Consider the following 7,430-nt stretch of genomic DNA (forward strand, 5'->3'; position numbering starts at 1 on the left):
GAATGTTCACAAGTTTTCAGTACCAATAGTTTCCACTTTTTCTTTATTGAGTCAAAATATTAAGCAACAATAAAATGCCTTCCAGGTTTTTTAATAGATGGAAATCTGTTCCCTACTAGAAATAAATATATCCAGAAAAAATAATCAAGGAGGCTATTATAACATTAATGTAATCAATTACTCCTTGAAAATCTAATTTAAAACACTTTAACATTCATTTAGATTTTTTTTAAATCTAAAATAAAGATCAATAATACTATCACAGAAAAAATAAGACTTAGAACTTGAACTGTAATGAATGGATACACACCGTTCTTAATTAACTACCTGAAATTGTGTCCCAAGTACATCTTAACATTACTGTTTGATGTTCTTCCAAATGAGTAAAAATCAAAAAGGGTCATTAGTGTTGACTAAATTCTCAGAATTATCTCACACATTTTCAAACAGAACCTATTTAATCCAGAATAAAGAATAAAAACATAAATGCCGATATATCCTTTATGACCTACCCAAGCTCACCCGAAATTAATTTATGATAATTTATTTGTGAAACAATCTTGGGCCCTCATATTTTATCCTTAACTTTAAATGGTTCACAAGTGATTGACATTCAAAGCAAACCATGTGACAAAATGGAGTGAGTCAATTATTGGGTGGAGATGATCAAATAAGTAAGCAGTGAATATTTGAGGAATATTTGTTTCCACCCTAACTAGCCTTCCAATTCAGACCCACTGGGAGACAAAGGAATTAAGATAACAATGACAATAATGAAACTAAAGATATTTCTGAACACAGGTTCCCTGAAGCACTTAAAATCTTTTTTAATCAAAAGATGTAAGATGTTTCTAAGCAAAATACAGAGCACGACACAGTTAATAAAGGTAGAACTCCCATTCATAGCCTTGCATAGTGCCATTATATCCTATTCCGTTGATTCTACCATGCAAATAATTTTTGTATAAACATCTCTGAAATTGATATACACCTTGTGATTTATGACATGATATGGTTTAATAAAACATATTTTTTTCTTTGTACTTAAACGATGCTTCTTAAAGTCAATAATTTCTTAGATCTGATGAATTTGGTCACATAGAAATGATGTCTGTGGCTGTGGCATATATGAATAAAACATAGGCAGATTATCAGTTAGTGAAAATAAGAAGGATTTGCATTCAATAGTGAAATCAGTATCACAAAATATATTTTTAGACTTTTTTGTTTATTTGAAGTTGAGATAATATACTTGTTTTTAGTAAACCGTACAAAAACATATATTTAAACAACCTAATCAACAAAATAACCTAGAATATAACAAAAACTCTGAAGGCAAGGCGGGGAAAGGCTTTTTTAATAATGAAATCAGTGTCAATAAAGCTGTTCATTTTTTATGTACTCTCCTCCCTTAGACTTTATTTAGTTTTATATTTATAGATGATTCTAACTTATATTTCATCTAGCTTCCAATGATTGATTTGATGTAACAAGTTTGAAAATGGGGCATATTGTCAATTGGCAAATGGAATGCAGGACTTCCCAGGTGGCTCGGTAGTAAAGAGCCCACCTACCAAGCAGGAGGGTCGGGTTCCATCCCTGGGTCTGGAAGATCCCCTGGAGAAGGAAATGACAACCCACTCCAGTGTTCTTGCCTGGGACATCCCATGGACTGAGGAGCCTGGTGAGCTGTAGTTCCCGGAGCTGGGTTGCAAAGAGTCAGAGGACAGAGCAGCTAATCTACAACCTGAAAGCAAAGGAGAAGACAGGGTGTTGGGGGCGAGGATGAGCCACGGAGATCAGTAGCATTGTCCTCTCCAATCCGAGGGGAATCTGTCTCATTCCCTTCAGTAAGCCCTGGGAATCACTGCTGGAATTTACAACTCAAACTGCGTGTCATGTTAAGTTAAGCCTAAGCGATATAGCAAAGTATAAAGACGTCTCTGTGTATCCTATTTATGAGGTTGAGGTTGTGTATATTCCAAATGGAATTTTAGATTTCTTGGTGCTTAAACAGATCAAGCATCCTGGGGTAATTTATCCTTGACAGACTGGGCTAAGTGAGATTTTCCGTTCCTCTTATTTGGTATTAACTGTTTGGCTGTCTATGTATCCAACTTCTTAATTCTTTAAGCACCCACTTTGCCTTGTGCCATTTTAAGCAGTGGACATGTGACAGTTGACAAATGAGGCACAAAATACATCCCCTCTTATATTTGTGTTTGAAGACAGCAAGATAGTCCAAATAAATAAGATACATATTAAAATACATATATAACAATGCATAGAATTTTTTAAAGTTGTAAGTGCTCTGTAGAAGGAAGAAAGGATTGACTGGGTGGCAGTTGGTATTTTAGCCCCAAGAGAAGATCTCAACTGGGATGATAATCAGTAAGCAAAATTTTGAAGGGGGTGAGCGAATCACATGGAAGAGCCAGCATGGAAACCCTTCCATAGCAGCATGCCAGGTGGGTTGAGGAACAGCCACTGGTGAATGAAGAGAGAAGCAGAGATGACAGCAGATAGCAAACAAAGGTAGATGAGGGATACAAATCATCTGGAGCATTGTAGACACTGTGACGACTTTGGTTTCACAAAGTGTAGGTGTAGGATTGTGAACTGAGGCATAAAATAATAGGATTTATACCTTTAACACTTTGGCCACAGTGTTGAGGGCATGTTAAAGATCAAGGGTGAATCCCAAGGGACCAATCAGGTTGCTACTGTAACAGTTCAATAGATGATGGTAACAGGTAGCAACATAGACAGTGGGAAGTGATTGTATTGTAGATCTATTTTGATGACAGGGTGAATGCATTTTGCTGAGGAATTGCGTAAAGGTACTGAAGAAAGAAATGAGCTTAGTACAATGCCCAAGCTTTGGGCCAGAAGAACAAGCAGAAGGCAGATGTCATTGCAGAGATGGGGGACATTGTAAAGCACGTTAGAGAAAGGAAAGTGAGAGTGTAATCTTGGCCAAGTTAAGTCTGAGATGCCTACCAGACACCTTCATAGAAATTTCAAGGTAGGACTTGGTCATTGAGGAAATGAAGACCTGAGTAATGAGGATTTAAGGAATTACCAAGAGCTATCATGCATTTAATTTGGGAAGATCTCCAGTGTTCTTTCCTGGAGAATCCCATGGACAGAGGAGCCTGGTGGGCTGCTGTCCATGGGGTCACAAAGAGTCAGACATGATTGAACAACTGAGCACATTGAGTTTGCACTATGTGGAGTTGCACATTGAGTGTGCACTGCTGTATTTTACACACATGTTCTCCTTTAATCCTCATAGTGACCTTATTGCACTATTATGACTATTTTACAGCAAAGGAGATTGAAACTTAGGTTTAGATGAATTGCTCAAGGGTGCAGAGTAGAGTCTTTGTTTGCTTTACTCCAATTGTAATTTTAGCTACTGTTTTATATTGCCAAGGGGAGTGTGGGCAAGAGGCAATAAAAATGTTCCAGGCAGAAGGAACAACATATGCAAACTAGAAGGGCCAAAGGGAACCTGGCATCTTCTGGAGAGTTGCGAGCACAGGGAAGTAGTTGGTAATCAGCTTCCAATGAACTAATGCTTGTGTGATACTTTGCAGTGTTAGAATTGTTTTCTTACAGGCACAGAAAATCTGTGAGGCAGGGAAATGTTTTTATTATCACTATTCAATGAGTGGGGAAAGAGGCTTACAGAGCTAAGTTCACAAATTTGGTCAATTGTGAACTAAGGTTTGACCTTGAACTTCTTTTTCCAAAACTTAGAATAATTTTTACATTTCTGAGTACTTAAAACATTTTTGTGTACCTATTTAGAAGGTGGAGAAATATACACGAGGTTACACATATTTTGATACCAAAAAGCCATGGAAATTGAAACATAATTTCCAAGATAGAAGTAAGTGATCTGAAAGACAATGAAAATAATAGCTATCATTTTTAAGCACTGAGGATGTTACCAGACACTGGACAAGGATCTTTACAATTGTTTATTAATTTTAATCTCACAAGAACTGAAAAGGAGATTTCATTATCATCTCAGGTTTAGAGATAAGGAAACTGAGGCTGAAGGAGACTAAAGCAACTCACTGGAGATCTTTATACAGGCAGGATGGAGCAGAGGCAAGAAATGAACGCACGCGGCTGTCTGAAATGAGAGTTCAGACTCCTGACAGGTTGGTCAGGAGGCATTGCTGTCTCGGCAGTACTTCATTGCTTTTGTAAAGTCAAATGTGAAATTAGTGACACCAAGGAGGTCCTCATGAGTGTGAAATTATTTTCTGAATCACAGCAAGGTATGGATTTGTGTTCACCTGTCCTGAACGGTTTTCACCCGGTCTGTTTTTTTTTTTTTTTTTGCACATGCTTTTATCACAGTTTAAGACAGCAGATGGCTCTCTTGCGTTTTTTTTTTCATTACTTCCATCTGTAAACAACTAAACAGTGTTTTGGGGAGGTGAAAAGGAAAACGCATGGATTAAGCGAAAAGACCGGGATTCTCCCAATGCTGCCCTCAACCCATGCTCCGCTAAGACAGGAAACCACACAAGATAGAAATGACCCCGTTTAAGGCTTGTGAAATTCACAGTCCTGCGTAGATGCGCTGAGACTGAGGAGTCCACTGCGCCAGGGGTCGGAATGCATCAGGAATAAAATAGTATTTCTCGGTTATCAAAAAGCTGAAAGGCTTTGAGCTCCAAAGTGGGTTATTAATGCCAGTGGAAGCAGTGAGGATTAATTTCCTTCCTGCCTTGGATGCCGTGGGGAGTGGAAAGCTGCTTTTAAGGTAGAGCATCAGAGGCGCTCCCATGCTCAGGGAACTTGCTTCCTCGCTCAGCGCTAAGGCTGGGCAGAATCTCTGTCCGCGGTGCTGAATCGCACCCTTGTCTGGAGGTGGCTGACGTTGAAGGGAGGGGGTCTAAAGAAACCAAAACACCAACCTTCCTATGGATTATACAATCCAGAGACTTGTAGAGAAGACTGAATTATAAGAAAATGCCTGGAAAGAAAATAATTAACACAGCTCTAATAATAAGAAGCTTTAATCTGTTCAAGTTATTATACTAGACACATTTATTACAAGGATTAAAAAAAACTTTCAAAGCAAACTGGGTTATGTTGTTTGGGGCAATTGTACTATATTTAAAAGGTTACTATACTTAACATTTTGCTTCTTTGAAAAACTCATTACTATAAGTAAATATGTTTGCTTTAATTGTAAAGTCACTAGGAAACTGCAATCTGTAATGTCTGAAATGTCCAAATAGCCACTCTTCAATAATGGAAGGCAGGAGAAGCTACATCTTCTGTTCAACACGACTTATTTCAGTGCGTTTTTAATAGCCTTTTATTAGGTGTATCCATCTCTGCCGATGACCTTTCCTTTTGCAGCAGGAACATGGCAACACTAAACATATAGTGTAAAAAGATGAGAACAAAGACATGTACACAGGGAGGAAAAGGTAGGCATAGAGTAAAATAGTCAACACACCCTCTTCCTTTACTTTTCCTATCTCACAGCTGGTTAAGGATTGCAAATCTCTGGAAGAATTCTTCATGCATATTCCTTTTAATAATCATGGCTATTAGATAGACAGATTTCGTAGGTGCATAAAACACAATAAGGTAGGGAAAGTCAGCTTGCAGAATATGTTCTTTAATGTTAAACATTATGTACATTATCCTAAAACCAATTTGATCTGCATTGGACTGAAATCTACATACTCCTTTTAGATTAAATTCTCTTCCTCCGAAGAGACTTGTTAGTAAATATGTTGTAAATACAACGAAGAACAGCTGAGCAGTAATTGCTTCCGTGGTGAGACTGTGGATAAGTTCTTCCATAGAACAAAAGGTGTCTAGCATCCTTGTCATCAGCCCTTGTCTGAACTTCTCCCACTTGCCTGGTTGCAGGTCTGCGTGGTACTTTGCCGCCTATTCCTGAGACAAAGACAAAGTGTGTGTTGGTTCAGAACTGCTCCCAGGCTGCTTGCTGTCCTCTTCCCAGCTCTAAAGCAGTTACCAGAGAAGCGATTGTTACAAGCAGCAATTACCAAATGAGTTTTCTTTCCTCCATTCTTCACACCCGATTGTGAGATGTCTAGTTCACCCATTTCTTTTCTTTGCCTTCCTGGAATGACAAGCAGTATAAAGGAAAGAGGGAAAGGTGAGAAACCACAGGAGCACAAGCTACTCCTAGTTCTGACGCTCCGAGTGTATCCTAGAAACCATGGATCTGCGTTCACCCAGGCGTGAATTGTTTCTCTCCCAACCTCCTTTTCTAGGGCGCCCTCCACTTGCTCCCCTCCTCCTGGGCCTTCATATTTTCGCTCACCCAACACGGAACTGCTGTTGGGACACAGACAGGAAATCAGGGAGACTAGGCAGCAGCTGTTGTGTTTGAATGTCAGACACAGTTCATCCGCTTTGCTCCCTGGCTCTCTACCCAGGGACACCAGCTCTAATTGGAGTGTCCCTCAGTCTGGCTGCTTTCTCTTGTTACTGGAATACTGTGTCACTCTCCCCGCCTTTAATATTCTGTAGTGACTTCTTCAATGTTCCGTCCCCGCTGCTGTTCTGTAGCAGCTACAGCTGCAGCCATCTCTTCCTCCGAGTGCTACAGAGTAAATTTGGGAAGGCGGGGCGGGGTGGGGGGTGAGGTGGGGTCTTCTCCCCTCCCCTCCTCCCTCCTTCTTGCTCTGCTACGGTTTCAGGATGGCAAGCCTACTTCTCCGGGCAGCTAGACGAAGGAATAGTCCGGCGAGTCTGGGTGGATTAGGTAGGGAGTGGAGACGCCTCCCTTCTCAGGACCCACTCGCTTCCCTCCCAAGCTCCCTCCTCCCCTCTCCTCCTTCCCGGGGTGGAGAGGCTCTGGAGCTGGAGGGATTAGACAGGAGGGCGGAAACCACCTCGCGTTCCAGCCGCGCCCGCGAGTTTCCGTGGACCAGGAGGCACGTTAAGATCCAGAAACCCTCGCTAAGCCCGGGGAGCCTCAGACACCTGCGAGTTTTCATCCAAGAAAAAGCGCGCTGATCATTCCTTCAATTCCACCTGCTTTGGTTCAGCCTCTTAGAACCCCACCCCCCTGTCACCCATTTTGGGCTTTCTTTTATATGATTATTAATATTTTTAAAGTCATCCTTGTATCTCCCCCATTTTTCCTTTTTTTTTTTTCCTGAAGACTGACCTAGGAGGGGAGGGGGGGACGGGAGGGGAGTGGAGTGGGGTGGGAACGAAGCGCTCTGATTAGAGATCTCCTGGGAGAAGATTGCTCTCTCCAGATGCTGATTTCCAAAGCACTTGACAATCACCGGCAGAATCCGCGAGCGGGCAGCGGCGGCGGCACCGGCCGGGGGCAGCTCGAGTCAGGCGCTGAGTCCTGCCCGGCGCGCCCTGGACGCACCGACGCGGAGACCCTGCGGGCGCCGCTCCTC

General features: G+C 41.4%; 1 protein-coding gene across 1 annotated transcript in view; it reads left to right on the forward strand.

Annotated features, from left to right (window-relative positions):
- Positions 1-7,430, forward strand: part of FGF14 (fibroblast growth factor 14) — a 640,089-nt gene that overhangs the window by 469,941 nt on the left and 162,718 nt on the right. The gene's annotated exons all lie outside the window — the stretch shown is intronic.

This window comes from Bison bison, unplaced genomic scaffold (genome assembly GCF_000754665.1).
Source record: "Bison bison bison isolate TAMUID 2011002044 unplaced genomic scaffold, Bison_UMD1.0 scf7180017864527, whole genome shotgun sequence".
In the NCBI taxonomy this organism is placed as follows: domain Eukaryota; kingdom Metazoa; phylum Chordata; class Mammalia; order Artiodactyla; family Bovidae; genus Bison; species Bison bison.